Here is a 19,728-nt window from a genome sequence, read left to right on the forward strand (position 1 = left end):
CCCATTGGCCAATGAAAAGACAAACATACACTGAGTGTACAAAAAAATAGGAATACCTTCCTAATATTGAGTTGCACCCCCCTTTTGCCCTCAGATAATCCTCAATTAGTCTGGCATGGATTCTACAAGGCGTTGAAAGCATTCCACAGATATGCTGGCCCATGTTGACTCCAATGCACCGCGCGGCCCATTGACAATGCATGGGCAACATCCACAATGGGAATTAATACGATTCCAATGGAGTTTCTCATTTCCTTAAAAGTACCTATGCTCTGGCAGGCAGAGAAAATCGATTATTTGTCTTGATAGGCCAGAAAATGTGACCATTCCCTATGCAAATTAGGTCTCAGATTTCACAGACTTGGTCTCAGATCAGAGCGGGCAGCGGGAGCTTAAGTGAAGCTCAGCTCGTTAGCAGAATATAAAGCTATTGATGTTGCACACTTTACAGAGCGCTCTGTACACAAAAATGACGGTCGGAACCGGTCCACAACCGGACTTGGTTGTGGACATTGATTGATTGTTTGGAAATGTAAGCACTGGAGCATGTTTGATTACTTAATTCACCATGCTGCACTGAGACCAAGTCTGAGACCAAGTCTGTGAAATCTGAGACCTCATTATGGGGCGGCAGGGTAGCCTAGTGGTTAGAGTGCTGGACTAGTAACCGAAAGGTTGCAAGTTCAAATCCCGAGCTGAAATGGTACAAATCTGTCGTTCTGCCCCTGAACAGGCAGTTAACCTACTGTTCCTAGGGCGTCATTGAAAATAAGAATTTATTCTTAACTGACTTGCCTAGTTAAATAAATGTTTGAATTTTTTTAAATAACATCAACTTATACAGGGAAATAAACTGCTCAAAAAAATAAACAACACAATGTGTCTCCAAGTCAATCACACTTCTGTGAAATCAAACTGTTCACTTAGGAAGCAACACTGATTGACAATAAATTTCACAAATGGAATAGACAACAGGTGGAAATTATAGGCAATTAGCAAGACACCCCAAATAAAGGAGTGGTTCTGCAGGTGGAGACCACCGACCACTTCTAAGTTCCTATGCTTCCTGGCTGATGTTTTTGAATGCTGGCGGTGCTTTCACTCTAGTGGTAGCATGAGACGGAGTCTACAACTCAGGTAGTGCAGCTCATCCAGGATGGCACATCAATGCGAGCTGTGGTAAGAAGGTTTGCTGTGTCTGTCAGCGTAGTGTCCGGAGCATGGAGGCGCTACCAGGAGACAAGCCAGTACAGTACACCGAGATGAGATCCTCAGACCCCTTGTGAGACCATATGCTGGTGTGGTTGGCCCTGGGTTCCTCCTAATGCAAGACAATACTAGACCTCATGTGGCTGGAGTGTGTCAGCAGTTCCTGCAAGAGGAAGGCATTGATGCTATGGACTGGCCCGCCCGTTCCCCAGACCTGAATCCAATTGAGCACATCTGGGACATCATGTCTCGCTCCATCCACCAACGCCACGTTGCACCACAGACTGTTCAGGAGTTGGCGGATGCTTTAGTCCAGGTCTGGGAGGAGATCCATCAGGAGACCATCCGCCACCTCATCAGAAACATGCCCAGGCGTTGTAGGGAGTTCATACAGGCACGTGGAGGCCACACACACATGACTGAGCCTCATTTTGACTTGTTATAAGGACATTACATCAAAGTTGGATCAGCCTGTGGTGTGGTTTTCCACTTTAATTTTGAGTGTGACTCCAAATCCAGACCTCCATGGGTTGATGAATTTGATTTCCATTGATAATTTGTGTGATTTTGTTGTCAGCACATTCAGCTATGTAAAGAAAAAAGTATTTAATAAGAATATTTAATTCATTCAGATCTAGGATGTGTTATTTTAGTGTTCCCTTTATTTTTTTGAGCAGTGCATATTAGAAAATGTTAAGGACCAGTGGCTATACTTTTTATTGAAAAAAACATGTATATATGAACATGTATTTTAAAGGCTTCTAGATGCCTAATTCAGCACTATCTAATTCTACACGTCACTCCACAATTATGTTTTTCACTATTAATTAAGATGTACTTTGTGGGTCCGAAATTATTGACACCCTTGATAAAGATAAGCAATAATGACTGTATAAAATAAATACTGTCATATATTGTATGCTCAAAACAATTTGGAAATTATATTATTTTATACTAATACTATTCAAATCAAATCAAATGTATTTATATAGCCCTTCGTACATCAGCTGATATCTCAAAGTGCTGTACAGAAACCCAGCTTAAAACCCCAAACAGCAAGCAATGCAGGTGTAGAAGCACGGTGGCTAGGAAAAACTCCCTAGAAAGGCCAAAACCTAGGAAGAAACCTAGAGAGGAACCAGGCTATGTGGGGTGGCCAGTCCTCTTCTGGCTGTGCCGGGTGGAGATTATAACAGAACATGGCCAAGATGTTCAAATGTTCATAAATGACCAGCATGGTCGTATAATAATAAGGCAGAACAGTTGAAACTGGAGCAGCAGCACAGTCAGATGGACTGGGGACAGCAAGGAGTCATCATGTCAGGTAGTCCTGGGGCATGGTCCTAGGGCTCAGGTCCTCCGAGAGAGAGAAAAAAAAAGAGAGAATTAGAGAGAGCATATGTGGGGTGGCCAGTCCTCTTCTGGCTGTGCCGGGTGGAGATTAAAACAGAACATGGCCAAGATGTTCAAATGTTCATAAATGATCAGCATGTTTGAATAATAAGAAGGCAGAACAGTTGAAACTGGAGCAGCAGCACGGCCAGATGGACTGGGGACAGCAAGGAGTCATCATGTCAGGTAATCCTGGGGCATGGTCCTAGGGCTCAGGTCCTCCTCCGAGAGAAGGAGAGAATTAGAGAACGCACACTTAGATTCACATATGACACCGAATAGGACAGGAGAAGTACTCCAGATATAACAAACTGACCCTAGCCCCCCGACACATAAACTACTGCAGCATAAATACTGGAAGCTGAGACAGGAGGGGTCAGGAGACACTGTGGACCCATCCGAGGACACCCCCGGACAGGGCCAAACAGGAAGGATATAACCCCACCCACTTTGCCAAAGCACAGCCCCCACACCACTAGAGGGATATCTTCAACCACCAACTTACCATCCTGAGACAGGGCCGAGTATAGCCCACAAAGATCTCCGCCATGGCACAACCCAAGGGGGGGCGCCAACCCAGACAGGATGACCACATCAGTGAATCAACCCACTCAGGTGACGCACCCCTACCAGGGACGGCATGAGAGGGCCCCAGTAAGCCAGTGACTCAGCCCCTGTAATAGGGTTAGAGGCAGAGAATCCCAGTGGAAAGAGGGGAACCGGCCAGGCAGAGACAGCAAGGGCGGTTCGTTTCTTCGTTTCTTTCACTATTGCTCAGAGAAAGAGATTTTGTTTAACATGTCATTATCAAAATGGTAGGAGTCAAAATGATTGACACAGCTAAAGATTCTTGTAAACAAAGTAGTCAAAAGTTTAGTGTTTGGTCCCATATTTCTTGCATGCAATGACCTGTTGGATTCATTTGCAGTTCATTTTGGTTATATTTCAGATTATTTTGTGCCCAATAGAAATGAATGCTAAATAATGTATTGAGTCATTTTGGAGGCACCTTTATTATAAATAAAGTGACTTCTACATTCATGTGGGTGCTACCATGATAACGGATAATCCTGAATGAATTGTGAAAAATGATGAGTGAGAAAGTTACAGAGGTTAGCATGTCTTGGGTGGTATGATCTTTGACCATCTGAAACACAACCAAAAGGAACTGCGAATGCATTTAAGAAGTTTGTAGAGTCACAAGCTTGATGTAGTCAGAGTATGGGAACAAATACTAAACTTACAACTACTTATTTACACCAGTCTTTAGGGGTGTCATCTGAGCAATAGTATTAGTATAAAATACTATTATTTCCCAATGTTTTTGAGCATACAATACAGCTCAGTATTTGAATTATTTATTTTATACAGTCATTATTGCTCATCTTTATCAAGGGTGTTAATAATTTAGGACCCCACTGTCTATGCTAATTCAGATGCCAGTAGATCTTTCTTGACAAATTCCCCAAACTTCTGTGTGAAATAAACCCACAACAAAAAAAGATATCAGAGAAGAAGGAAATGTCCTAACATTATTTGAGGTTGCCATGTGCATCCGTTGCCAAGAATAGAATTGGAGTGGCCAGGTTCATATCCATGTTAATGCATGTTGACATACTTTGAATATAACATATAATATTTCATGTATTTAATAATAGCATTATATTTACTATGGATAATAATGATGTGAACAACTGTGGGAATTAGTTGATGTAAGTGTTTTCAACTAATTCCCACAGTTGTTCGCATCATTTTTATCCATAGTAAATGTAATGCTATTATTAAATACATGAAATATTGTATGATGTTATATTCAAAGTATGTCAACATGCATTAACATGGATATGAACCTGGCCACTCCAATTCTATTCTTGGCAACGGATGCACATGGCAACCTCAAATAATGTCAATACTAATATCCACAAGGTTTAGAGACTTTTTTTCCCCAGTAAGTGCCTGGGTTACTCTTAGTTTCATCATTTTTTTTATTATGCCTGTTAGAATTCCAGAGAGAGAGAGCGATATCTCTCTCAAAACACAGAGAGACTAGAGAGGGAGCGATCTCTCTCTCAAAACAGAGAGAGACTAGAGAGGGAGCGATCTCTCTCTCAAAACAGAGAGAGACTCGAGAGGGAGCGATCTCTCTCTCAAAAACAGAGAGAGACTAGAGAGGGCGCGATCTCTCTCTCAAAACAGAGAGAGACTAGAGAGGGCGCGATCTCTCTCTCAAAACAGAGAGAGACTAGAGAGGGAGCGATCTCTCTCTCAAAACAGAGAGACACTAGAGATGGGGAGATCTCTCTCAAAACACACAAAGGCATTGTGTGTTCCCCGTGGTTGGTTAAAGGAGTGAGCAACTTTCTCTGGTCAGGGCCGGTCCTTGCCGATCTGCCAGCCTAGGCAAGACGAGAAAACACCTCCCCACAAAACTAGAATAGTCCCAGCAATCTAAAAGACGTATTTTCCAGATGTTGAAGTTAAGTTTATTGTAGGTTCTGAATGAAAGGTTAAAGGACGTATTTCCCGTATGTTTAAAATACATATTTTCCAGGACGTTGAAAAGGCATCTTTTCTGGACATTTTAAAATACGTATTTTTCGGACGTTGAAATCAGGTTAATTTTCAGTTCTGAATGAAAGTTGAAAATACTTATTTTCCAGATGTTGAAAATATGTATTTCTCAGGTTGTTGAAATCAGGCACATTTTTGGTTCTGTAATTTATAGACGTCTATGTTTGGGCCAAATGAAGGCTGGTCCAGACTGGACAAAATCTGAACCAAACACAGACGTGTATGATTGGTTCAGATTTGGTCCGGCCTGTGCCTAAAATCTATGTCCGTGGATGTGGAAATCAAGTCCGGTCCGGACTGCACCAAAAAAAAGACGTCCAAAAGGCATCGCCATTGATCCGTGCTTACTGAGGTACAGCCTACAGTGTTTCCTGAAATACAATTTTAGGAATTTCCATCTGGGGTAAGCCTATCATTTGTAAAACACCCCCAAAAAAGACGTTGGTCTAGACAGGACCAAAAAGAGACGTCCAAAAGACATTGGCTTGTGTTTACTGGGGAGTAGCCTACCATGTCAGCCCGCAATCCAAATTTATGAATGCCCATCCATGTGGTAGGCCCACCATTTGTAAAACAGGCCGTTGCATTGGCTTTATTAGTCCTGATTCCTGTGACTAATAAATGTGCTATTTAAGCCCTGGATATCAGCTACCCAACTTTATCAGAAGTTATCGTGATCCTACTTGCAACGCTTACACAGCACAAATGCAGAAGTATTTTCTTTATCGCTACGATCAGCTTGTCAAAAATGTACAGATATAAACTTGAAACCACTGATCATGACAATGGGGTGAAACTCCTGGACAACCATTGTGATTGTCCATTCCATATTGTCCTTTTAACTTGACCAGTCCTGTTTTTAGAATATGTTAACATGACAGCACATTTTTTTATTTGATTAGGTGTCATATAGGTTAGGCTATTTGATCGGAGAAACCTGCATGATGTAAAAAAGTGTCCATCTCATTACATTGTATCTTCAACCTGTAGCCTATGGAAAAGGACACAAACTCTATATAGTGTATCAGCTACATGATTTACGTTAGAATATTTTTTGGGACGGAACGTTGGTGGAGCGCCACAGCAATGCGTTGCTCCAACAGTACCCTGGAGAGGTACGCTGGAAATTGACAAGCAAAATATTTTGCGCCCCTGCCTTTAACAAAATGGTCACTGCTTATTACCGGGTGGCATCAACACTCACCTAAAAATCCCTTACGCAACTGGTTGAGACAAACTGTCATTGTTTTGGGACAGAATTATGTGAGGTTTTATGTGTTGTTGTTGGAGGTGAGACTAGGTCAGTTTAGCTCAGAAAGTTCTGCCCTCGCCAATCTGCCACCATAGGCGGCCGCCTAATCCCGCCTAATGAGCGAGCCGGCCGTGCCCATGGTGGTCCTAGACAGCAATACGAGAACAGAACCGGTATTCATAAAGCGTCTCATATGAGTGCTCATTTAGGATCAGTTTTGCATTTTAAGTCACAGTGAATGAGGTTCAGTTCTTCTATTCTGATACATTTGATACATACGACCCCAGGTATAATCTACGGTAGTAGCAGTGGTGGGATACAGAAGGGGAGAGGTATCAGATGGATAGCCCATGCTGCTGCTACTGCCTCTGGTGTCGCTAATTAGAGTTCTCTCCTTGCTTTATTAGACAGCAACCATCAAAAGTAATGGAAAGAGAACATACACTCAGCTCCTTATCCTCTGATGTGGTGTCTAACATCCCCCTCTGGGCTAACGGCTCATCTCCTCTGGTGACTAGCATCCCCCTTAGGGCTAATGGCTCATCTCATCTAGTGTGGTGGCTAACGCCCCCTCATCTTGTCTGGTGTCTAATTTTCCCCTCTGGGCTAACGGTTTGTTTCTTCTGGTGTGGTGTCTAACACCCCCCTCAGGGATAATGCCTCTTCTCATCCGGTGTGGTGTATAACACCCCCTAATCTCCACTGGTGTCTAACATCCCCCTTGAGGCTAACGGCACATCTCTTCTGATGTCTAACACCCCCCTCTTGGCCAACGGCTCATGTCTTCTGGTGTGATGTCTAACATCCCCTCGTCTCGTCTGGTGTCTAATATCCCCCTCTGGGCTAACGGCTCATCTCTTCTGGTGTGGTATCTAACAACCCCCTCAGGGCTAATTCTTCATCTCATCTGGTGTGATGTATAACACCCCCTAATCTCCTCTGGTGTCAATTAGATCATCTCCTCTGGTGTCTAGCGTCCCGCTTGGGGCTAACAACTCCTCTCCTCTGGTGTCTAGCATTCCCCTCGCGTCTAACAACTCCTCTCCTCTGGTGTCTAACACCCCCCTCGGGTCTAATGGCTCATCTCCTCTGGTGTCTAGCATCCCACTTCGGCGCTAACAACTCCTCTGGTGTCTAACATCCCCCTCGAGGCTAACAACTCCTCTCCTCTGGTGTCTAACATCCTCCTTCGGGGCTAACGGCTAGTATTCTCTGGTGTCTAACATCCCCCTTTGGGGCTAACGGCTAGTCTTCTCTGGTGTTTAACATCCTCCTTCGAGGCTAACGGCTCGAATCCTCTGGTGTCTAACATCCTCATTTGAGGCTAATGGCTCGAATCCTCTGGTGTCTAACATCCTCCTTCGAGGCTAACGGCTTGAATCCTCTGGTGTCTAACATCCTCCTTGGGGCTAACGGCTAGTCTCCTCTGGTGTCTAACATCCTCCTTTGGGTCTAACAGCTAGTGTCCTCTGGTGTCTAACATCCTCCTTTGGGGCTAACGGCTAGAATCCTCTGGTGTCTAACATCCTCCTTCGAGGCTAATGGCTCGTCTCCTCTGGTGTCTAACATCCTCCTTCGAGGCTAACGGCTCGAATCCTTCTGTGTCTAGCATCCCTCTTGGGGCTAACGGCTTGCCTGATCTGATACCTCTCTGTCGGTGAAGTGTTGACTTCTTCACTAGTTACTTAAAAAATGTTCTCGCTCACTCTCTCTGGCCTTCTGTTTCTTTCTCTCGCTCCAGACTTCTGGGACTGTAGATTGAGCCAGTGCGTTGTTTCCATGGGGATGGGAGACTCCTGCTGGCATGAGCTGACATGCATGCTTCCTTCCTTCTCCCTTTTATAAGCCCAGTTAATGTGGAACAATTCTAAATGCAATCCTGTGATAACATTTTTGTTTTTGGCCATGATTAAAAAGAGCTTCCATTTGTATTTCTCAACTGGTAGGCTAATTGAATGGTGTTTCCCATTCACCATTCAAATGCATAGGCAACAGAAGGCAGGCTTCATCAGCACATCACACACTACTTTGCATTGAGCTGGAGGCAGGATGTATTTTGAAAATATATACGTAGCTATTTAATTACTTGAAACCTGAATGTTTTACAACATATTATGAGGCATGTTTTACCTTGCTTCAAAGTAGCCATGGCAAAATTCAACCATATCCGTGGAGGCATTTTTTAAAATAAAGTCTTCCACATGCCATTGAAACCAGTAACCTATTTCTCTCATGTTCTATTGGTTTCCAAATGTATTATATTGTCTGGTAGCCAAATGAACATAGCCTACTGTCTTGTGCGTATTGATGTGCTAATAATTGTAAGAAATAGTTTAATAGTTTATCAACATTTTAAGCAAACATTCTGATCTGTTGCATCAGTATTATTGATTTTTTTAAAATGATGTAGCCTTGGTCTACTGGTTGTTTGAATTTGGGATCTATTGCTCCACAACTGTCCCAGAGTCTGTTTGGGCTATTTCTTTCTCAATAAGCCGACCAATAGAATAGGTAAACTTTCTACTATTGAATTAATTTTAAAATGTAACCTTTATTTAACTAGGCAAGTCAGTTAACAACAAATTCTTATTGACAATGACAGCCACCCCCAGTCAAACCCAGACAACACTGGGCCAATTGTGCACTGCCCGTATCACAGCCATATGTGATATTCCTGGATTTGAACCAGGTACTGCAGTGATGCCTCTTGCATACTAGATGCAGTGTCTTAGACCACTGCACCACTTGGGAGCCCTTTTAGGGGGAATAGTAGAAGGACATAGGCTCATTTGTGACACGTCCAAAAGGCTAGGGGAAGCTAAACTTTCCTTAAGTAAATTGGATTAAATTGATCAAATGATATAGCTTAATTGGCCTATTTCTGTCTATACAGAAATAATTAAAATAATTCAAAATAGGGTACTAAGCATGATTTGGCCACAGACAATCATTAGCTTCCCCTTCGCCTTAAACAAATAATAAGTTGTGGATTGTTTTAAGTTGCATTGTCTACAATCAGAAGGAATTTGGTCAGTACACACATCAAATACCAAATACATGATTGTTGTGTTGCGAATGTCAGTGAAACGTAGAGGCCCTACCAAACATATCACAATATTTCTAAATGAAATCATGGGAAAACAGTTTGGAAAACAAATGGCTACTGCTGTAAGAACGTCTTACGGTCAGATGCATATGGGTCTGGTAAATTTCTCTATTATCTGGTCAATTTAAAAGCTGCTGATCAAATGTCATACAGGGGGTCAAATGTCATACAGGGGGCCACCATTGATTTTGTTATAAAGTTTGGTTCACCCAGATAGTGTATGAATACGACATACGCTGTGGCAAAATGTATTGCAGGGATTGCTGAAAATGTTGCGAAATTGAATATGAGATAATTAAGCAATTAGGCCCGAGGACGTGTAGTATATGGTCAATATACCACGGCCAACATAATTAGAGTAGTAAAAATAAATTATTTGTCATACCCGTGGTATACGGTCTGATATACCACGGCTGTCAGTCAATCAGCATGCAGAGCTCGAACTACCCAGTTCATAATTCAACATTATACAACGGGTGGGTCTAATCCTTCACTGCTATGCGGATGACACACAGCTGTACATTTCAATGAAACATGGTGAAGCCCCAAAATTGCCCTCGCTAGAAGCCTGTGTTTCAGACTTTTAAACTCCGACAAAACAGAAATGCTTGTTCTAGGTCCCAAGAAACAAAGAGATCTTCTGTTGAATCTGACAATTAATCTTAATGGTTGTACAGTCGTCTCAAATAAAACTGTGAAGGACCTCGGCGTTACTCTGGACCCTGATCTCTCTTTTGACGAACCTATCAAGACTGTTTCAAGGACAGCTTTTTTCCATCCATGTAGCATTGCAAAAATCAGAAACTTTCTGTCCAAAAATGATGCAGAAAAATTAATCCATGCTTTTGTTACTTCTAGGTTAGCCTACTGCAATGCTCTACTTTCCGGCTACCCGGATAAAGCACGAAATAAACTTCAGTTAGTGCTAAATATGGCTGCTAGAATCCTGACTAGAACCAAAAAATTTGATCATATTACTCCAGTGCTAGCCTCCCTACACTGGCTTCCTGTCAAGGCAAGGGCTGATTTCAAGGTTTTACTGCTAACCTACAAAGCATTACATGGGCTTGCTCCTACCTATCTCTCTGATTTGGTCTGCAGTACATACCTACACGTACGCTACGGTCACAAGACGCAGGCCTCTTAATTGTCCCTAGAATTCCTAAGCAAACAGCTGGAGGCAGGGCTTTCTGCTATAGAGCTCCATTTTTATGGAATGGTCTGCCTACCCATGTGAGAGACGCAAACTCGGTCTCAACCTTTAAGTCTTTACTGAAGACTCATCTCTTCAGTGGGTCATATGATTGGTGTAGTCTGGCCCAGGAGTGTGAAGGTGAATGGAAAGGCTCTGGAGCAACAAACCGCCCTTGTTGTCTCTGCCTGGCCGGTTCCCCTCTTTCCACTGGGATTCTCTGCCTCTAACCCTATTACAGGGGTTGAGTCACTGATGTAATCTTCCTGTCTGGGTTGGCGCCCCCCCTTGGGTTGTGCCATGGCGGAGATCTTTGTGGGCTATACTCAGCCCTGTCTCAGGATGGTAAGTTGGTGGTTGAAGATATCCCTCTAGTGGTGTGGGGGCTGTGCTTTGGCAAACTGGGTGAGGTTATATCCTTCCTGTTTGGCCCTGTCCGGGGGTATCGTTGGATGGGGCCACAATGTCTCCTGACCCCTCCGGTCTCAGCCTCCAGTATTTATGCTGCAGTAGTTTATGTGTCGGGGGCTAGGGTCAGTTTGTTATATCTGGAGTTCTTATCCTGTCCTTTCCGGACTTCTTGCTCTCCCCAGTCCACCTGGCCATGCTGCTGCTCCAGTTTCAACTGTTCTGCCTGTGATTATTATTATTTGACCATGCTGGTCATTTATGAACATTTGAACATCTTGGCCATGTTCTGTTATAATCTCCACCCGGCACAGCCAGAAGAGGACTGGCCACCTCACATAGCCTGGTTCCTCTCTAGGTTTCTTCCTAGCTTTTGGCCTTTCTAGGGAGTTTTTCCTAGCCACCTTGCTTCTACACCTGCATTTCTTGCTGTTTGAGGTTCTAGGCTGGGTTTCTGTACAGCACTTTGAGATATCAGCTGATGTACAAAGGGCTATATAAATACATTTGATTTGATTTGATTTTGATTTGAATGCTGATTGGTTAAAAGCCCATTCCAGCCTGTGACTATTCCACAAGTTACCAACAGCTAAATCTATGACGTTAAAATGCCTATTTATAGTGGCTTGCAATTGTACTCACCCCCCTTGGCATTTTTCCTATTTTGTTGCCTTACCATTTGGATTTAAAATGGATAGATGCCAAATATGTTTTATTGTGAAACAAACAAGAAATTAGACAAAAAACTGAAAACTTGAGCGTAAATAACTATTCACCCCCAAAGTCAATACCTTGTAGAGCCACCTTTGCAGCAATTACAGCTACAAGTCTCTTGGGGTATGTCTCTATAAGCCTGGCACATCTAGCCACTAGGATTTTAGTTTTTTCTGTGTTTATGTCTGTACGCTACTCTTGTTTGGGTCAATGTGACAATATTTATTCAGTTCACTCCCTGCACTTGCTTCCCAATTCTTAGTGTACACGTTACTGTTCAGATTTTTCACAACCTTCTTGTTGATGGAGATAACACTTGAAGAAAGTTGAGTCATTTACTCCATTTCTATACCATTTTAAAACTCTAAAATGCTATTTGGAGAACAGCAAAAACAAGCAAAAAATTACCACAGCCATTATCACCTTAGTTGCTGTAGCTTCATTCACCTCAATCGATGTGCAAACACACAGCCTAATGGCACATATACACAATCCATTTCTTAATTGTCTCAAGGCTTACAAATTGTTCTTTACCCTGTCTCCTCCCCTTCACCTACACTGATTGAACTAGATTTAAGAAGTGACATCAATAAGGGCTTTCACCTGGATTCACCTGGTCATTCTACACTGAGTGCAGAAAACATTAAGGACACCTGCTCTTTCCATGACATGTATTATTAACATAGACTGAAATCTTTAAGCCTTAAGACAATTGAGACATGGATTGTGTATGTGTGCCATTCAGAGGGTGATTGGGAAAGGAAATAACTTAAGTGCCTTTGAACTGGGTATGGTAGTAGGAGCCAGGCGCACCGGTTTGTGTCAAGAACTGCAACGTTACTGGGTTTTTCACACTCAGTTTGTGTCAAGAACTGCAACGCTGCTGGGTTTCACGCTCTACAGTTTCCCGTGTATCAAAAATGGTCCACAACAAAAAGGACATCCAGCCAACTTGACACAACTGTGGGAAGCATTGTAGTTAACATGGTCCAACATCCCTGGGGAACGCTTTTGACACCTTGTAGAGTCCATGCCTCAACGAATTTAGGCTGTTCTGGGGGTAAAAGGGGGGATGCAACTCAATATTAGGAAGGTGTTCTAATCATGATCATGATTTTACAAACACAACACAACCTTCTGGTGGTGAAAAAAGAGAGAACGATAGTAGTATATCTCTACCTTATCCAGACATTAGGATTTACACTACATGACCAAAAGTATATGGACACCTGCTCGTCGATTAGGCTTGGCTCGCAGTTGCCGTTCCAATTAATCCCAAAGGTGTTTGATGGGATTAAGGTCAGGGCTCTGTGCAGGCCAGTCAAGTTCTTCCACACCGATCTCGACAATCCATTTCTGGTTTGGGGAAAGGACCTTCCCCAAAGTGTTGCCACAAATTTGGAAGCACAGAATCGTCTAGAATGTCATTGTATGCAGTAGCGTTAAGATTACCCTTCACTGGAGCTATGGGGCCTAGCCCGAACCATGAACAGTCCCATGAACAGTCCCAGACCATTATTCCTCCTCCACCAAATCTACAGTTGGCACTATGCATTCGAGCAGGCAGCCTTTTCCTGGCATCCGCCAAACCCTGATTCGTCCATCAGACTGCCAGATGGTGAAGCGTGATTCATCATGCCAGAGAACGCGTTTGCACTGCTCCAGATTCCAATGGTGGCGAACTTTACACCACTCCAGCCGACGCTTGGTATTGCGCATGGGGATCTTAGCCTTGTGTGCAGCCTGTGTGCGGCCACTTAACAATAACAGCACTTACAGTTGACCGGTACAGCTCTACAGGGCAGAAATTTGACAAACTGACTTGTTGGAAATGTGGCGTCCTATGACGGTGCCACATTAAAAGTCACTGAGCTCTTCAGCAAGGCTAGTCTTCTGCCAATGTTTGTCTATCGAGATTGTATGGCTGTGTACTCGATTCTATACACATATCAGCAATGGGTGTGGCTGAAATAGCTAAATCCACTCATTTGAAGGTGTGTCCACAGTATATGAAGGCGTGCCCATAGTGTATTTACCAGACTCTTCAGTGTCTTGAATTGTTTCTTAAACTCATATGAACGGAAAAACATCACTTCATACAGTTGACTTACTTAAGAGATATTCTAATATTAGGAAGGTGTTCTAGTGTTATATTTAAAAAAAATCTTCAGTCTATTTATCTGAAATCATCTGATATTGTGTGAGTTCCTTACATTGGCATTTTACATACTTACATTGACATTTTACAGTTTAGCAGGTGATCTTATCCAGAGTGATGATCATTTAAATGGTTTTAATACTGAGGGCCTTTTCTGAACATATTAGTCCAATTCAACAGGAAATACACCAGGCTAATAAGTTTCTCTGTCATCTCATATCATCTATTGAACCAATGAAAAATATAACAAAAAAGTGCACGGATTCATTAAACAAAAATGTAAAAACATTGGCATGTTCTTTCACAAATGTAATTTAAGTGTAAACAGAACACTGTTACAGGCCTACTACACTGACACAAGATTGTCCAGTGCAGGGCTCTCCAGAGGGTGGTGCGGTCTGCCCAACGCATCACCGGGGGCACACTGCCTGCCCTCCAGTACATCTACAGCACCTGGTGTTACAGGAAGGCTAAGAAGATCATCAAGGACAACAACCACCTGAGCCACTGCCTGTTCACCCTCCTATCATCCAGAAGGCAAGGTCAGCACAGGTGCATCCAAGCTGGGACCGAGAGACTGAAAAACAGCTTCTATCTCAAGGCCATCAGACTGTTAAATAGCCATCGATATTCAGCCTCCACCTAGTACCCTACCCTGTACTTAGTCACTGTCACTAGCCTGCTACCACCCGGTTACTCAACCCTGCACCTTAGAAGCTCCTTCCCTATGTACGTAGACATGGAACAGTGGTCACCTTAATAATGGAACACTGGTCACTTCAATAATGTTTACATACTGTTTTACCCATTTCATATGTACAGTTGAAGTCCGAAGTTTACATACACCTTAGCCAAATACATTTAAACTCAGTTTTTCACAATTCCTGACATTTAATCCTAGTAAAAATTCCCTGTTAGGATCACCACTTTATTTTAAGAATGTGAAATGTCAGAATAATAGTAGAGAGAATGATTTATTTCAGCTTTTATTTATTTCATCACATTCCCAGTGGGTCAGAAGTTTACATAGACTAAATTAGTATTTGCTAGCATTGCCTCTAAATTGTTTAACTTGGGTCAAACGTTTTGGGTAGCCATCCACAAGCTTCCCACAATAAGTTGGGTGAATTTTGGCCCATTCCTCCTGACAGAGCTGGTGTAACTGAGTCAGGTTTGTAGGCCTCCTTGCTCACACACACTTTTTCAGTTCTGCCCACAACTTTTCTATATGATTGATCTCATGGCTTTGTGATGGCCACTCCAATACCTTGAGTTTGTTGTCCTTAAGCCATTTTGCTACAACTTTGGAAGTATGCTTGGAGTCATTGTCCATTTGGAAGACCAATTTGCGACCAAGCTTTTAACTTCTTTACTGATGTCTTGAGATGTTGCTTCAACATTTCTCCAAAAAGTACAATCTTTGTCGCCATGTGCAGTTGCAAACCGTAGTCTGGCTTTTTTTATGGAGGCTTTGGAGCAGTGGCTTCCTCTTCAACTGTTGCTGTATACAGTGCATTTGGAAAGTATACAGACCAATTGACTTTTTCTACAGTTTGTTACGTTACAGCCTTATTCTAAAATTGATTAAATTGTTGTCCTTCTGGAAGATTCTCCCATCTCCACAGAAACACCCTGGAGCTCTGTCAGAGTGACAATCGGGTTCTTGGTCAAGGCCAAGGCCCTTCTCCCCCGATTGCTCAATTTGGCCAGGCAGCCAGTTCTAGTAAGAGTCTTGGTGGTTCCAAACTTCTTCCATTTAAGAATGATAGAGGCCACTGTGTTCTTAGGGACCTACAATGCTGCAGACATTTGTTGGTCCCCTTCCCCAGATCTGTGCCTTGACACAATCATGTCTCGGAGCTCTACGGACAATCCTTTCGACCTCATGGCTTGATCTTTGGTCTGACATGCACTGTCAACTGTGAGACCTTATATAGACAGGTGTTTGCCTTTCTGAATCATGTCCAATCAATTGAATTTACCACAGGTGGACTCCAATAAAGTTGTAGAACATCTCAAGGACGATCAATGGAAACAGGATGCAGTTGAGCTCAATTTCGAATCTCATAGCAAAGGGTCTGAATACTTGTATAAATAAGATAAAAACCCTTTTTCGCTTTGTCATTGTGTGTGTGTCGATTGATGAGGAAAAACATTTATTTAATCAATTTTAGAATAAGGCTGTAATGTAACAAAATGTGGAAAAAGTAAAGGGGTCAGAATACATTCTAAATGCACTGTAGTGTTGCCAGACAATTTTTTTGTACCTTTATTTAAATAGGCAAGTCAGTTAAGAACTCATTCTAAATTTCAATGACGGCCTAGGAACAGTGGGTTAATTGCCCTTTTCAGGGGCAGAACGACAGATTTATACCTTGTCAGCTCGTGGATTCGATCTTGCAAACGTTCAGTTACAAGTCCAATACTCTAACCACTAGGCTACCTGCTGCCCCACAATAGCAAGATACACAGGTCCTCTCTAGCGTACCCAACATGAGACATGTTTGTTTTGATAGAGGCCTCAGGGCCAAAGTGCACATATCATTAATTTATTGCCACCGGGGCCCACCGGTGTAACTGCTAAACTGCTTTCTGACTGTACACTGTACTGCATGATTGTAGGGATTTTACTAAAGTGTAAGTTCTAGTATGTTGACTATGACATGACAACTATGTAGGCTGTGGGTAGCGGTTAGCAGTCATGATATGAAGGTTTGGCTTGGAAAGGTTTTTTCGCCTGTTCACAGACAGCTGATGTGTTGTACACTGAAGTCCACAAGTGGATGGAAAAGGTGAAAGGAGGAGAGTTCATCAGTAGTTGCGAGCATAAATTATATATACAATGAGCAAAGTCATCATGCTGTTTTTAAGTGGATGTTATGAGAGTGAACAGTGTTTGTTTGTGATCAGGGGTGTATTAAACATTTTAAAACCTTTCTTAAAAGGAAGCAAACGGAACAAAATGGGGATTGAATCCAATATGCTGCAATAGAAATAAGGCCATGATCATTAAAAAGAATAATCCTCCTCCCTCATCTTAAACAGGACCGACCACCACTGATGCACACCCACACACAGAGTGAGAGAGTGAGAGAGAGAGAGAGAGAGAGAGAGAGAGAGAGAGAGAGAGAGAGAGAGAGAGAGAGAGAGAGAGACAGAGAGCATCCCTGTAGTTCTTGATGGACCAGGTTTCCTAGGATCTACGAGAATCTGCACCTGTTATGTGTCTTTAGGATGAGACACTTCCACCCCATTGCTCTTTATGATGTGCATGACAAATGCTGAACAGAGCAGATCACAAAACAAAGCATATCAAATGCACCATATAACACCGACAACATTAGCAAACCTCCAAGGCGTGTCTGATTGGTTCAGATCTCGTTTCGTCGTCCCTTTTCCTCTGATTTCACGCTTCATCTTACTTACGACAAATTATCGTAACAGCAAAGGCAATTTTCTTTTGTCATGGTCAAAAGAACACGAAGAGAACAGTGTGTCTTAAGAAAGTGCAGCATAAGAGAAAAATACTTTCATTCCCTGTCATATCAAACGTATTCCCATTTCATATACATTTTTTGGGATTCTTAAGTCATGGAGTCAATCATGGAGTGAGTTGAAGAGGAAGATGAACTGGTTGTTTTATAGATGCTTTCCAACATGCTTTCAGATGAAAACAACTCTTATTCTTCACTTGTCTAAATTTATGCTAACGCTAAACCAAAATTTGCATGAATTAACCTGTTAAACTACCCTCTCTGGTGAAATTTTCTAAATAACGCATAATATTGTATACTAATATTATACATTAAGTAATCTTCATTAAGTACATTTCGACTTCAAAACTATAAGTCTTACAAACACATGCTTTGCACCGTTAGAAAGATAAGAACAGTGGGATTCAGATAAAGGTGTCAGAAGCAATGTGACGACCAGAGTCCGAGATGCAGCAGACCTATAAAAACTGAAAGGTACTTTTTTTGCTTTTTCTTTGGGTGGTGCAGGTGCTCCCAATTGTCCCCATGTTGGGGAGTGAGAGACTTGAAAGTCTAGGTTTGAGATAAAATATGCCACCAATTACTGTTCCAAAAGGAATTTTATAAAAATCATCAGAACTTTGACCTAATCGTGGCACTGTAAACATGCGCAAATTCCCATTGGAACAACTTCCGGCACCAACAGAGATGGACGTCTCGCTTCGCGTTCCTAGGAAACTATGCAGTATTTTTTTTTTTTTTATGTGTTATTTCTTACATTGTTACCCCAGGTAATCTTAGGTTTTATTACATACAGTCGGGAGGAACTATTGGATATAAGAGCAACGTCAAATCACCAACATTACGACCAGGAATAGGACTTTCCCGAAGCGGATGCTCTGTTTGGCCTACCACCCAGAACAATGGATCGGAACCCAGCCGGCAACCCAAAACAAGACGCTGTAGAAGGGGCAGACGGAGCCGTCTTCTGGTCAGGCTCCATAGACGGGCAGATCGCGCACCGCTCCAGAGCATACTACTTGCCAATGTCCAGTCTCTTGATAACAAGGTAGACGAAATCCGAGCAAGGGTAGCATTCCAGAGAGACATCCGAGACTGTAACGTTCTTTGTTTCATGGAAACATGGCTCACTCGAGACACGCTATCTGAGTCGGTACAGCCACCTGGTTTCTTCACGCATCGCGCAGACAGAAACAAGCATCTCTCTGGTAAGAAGAAGTGCGGGGGTGTATGCCTTATGATTAACGAGACGTGGTGTGATCATAACAACATACAGGAACTCAAGTCCTTTTGTTCACCTGACTTAGAATTCCTCACAATCAAATGCCGACTGCATTATCTACCAAGAGAATTCCCTTCGATCATAATCACAGTTGTGTAAATTCCACCCCAAGCAGACACATCGACGGCCCTGAAAGAACTTCATTGGACTCTATGTAAACTGGAAACCACATATCCTGAGGCTGCATTTATTGTAGCCGGCGATTTTAACAAGGCTAATCTGAAAACAAGGCTCCCCAAATTCTATCAGCATATCGATTGTGCTACCAGGGCTGGCAAAACGCTAAACCACTGTTATTCAACTTTCGCGAAGCATATAAGACCCTCCCCCGCCCTCCTTTTGGAAAAGCTGACCACGACTCCATTTTGTTGCTCCCAGCCTATAGACAGAAACTAAAACAGGAAGCACCCGCGCTCAGGACTGTTCAACGCTGGTCAGACCAATCTGATTCCACACTTCAAGATTGCTTCAATCACGTGGACTGGGATATGTTCCGCATTGCGGCGAACAACATTGACGAATACGCTGATTCGGTGTGAGAGTTTATTAACAAGTGCATCGGTGATGTTGTACCCACAGCATCTATTAAAACATTCCCCAATCGGAAACCGTGGATTGATGGCAGCATTCGTGCAAAACTGAACAGGCGAACCCGTGCTTTTAATCAGGGCAAGGTGACCGGAAACATGACTGAATACAAATGTGTAGCTATTCCCTCCGCAAGGCAATCAAACAAACTAAGCGTCGGCATAGAGACAAAGTGGAGTCGCAATTCAATGACTCAGACATGAGAGGTATGTGGCAGGGTCTACAGTCAATCCCGGACTAGAAAAGAAAAACCAGACCATGATGCCTTGTTCCCAGACAGACTAAATAACTTTTTTGCTCGCTTTGAGGACAATACAGTGCCACTGACACGGCCCGCTACCAAAACCTGTGGGCTCTCCTTC

This window comes from Oncorhynchus kisutch, linkage group LG28 (genome assembly GCF_002021735.2).
Source record: "Oncorhynchus kisutch isolate 150728-3 linkage group LG28, Okis_V2, whole genome shotgun sequence".
In the NCBI taxonomy this organism is placed as follows: Eukaryota; Metazoa; Chordata; class Actinopteri; order Salmoniformes; family Salmonidae; genus Oncorhynchus; species Oncorhynchus kisutch.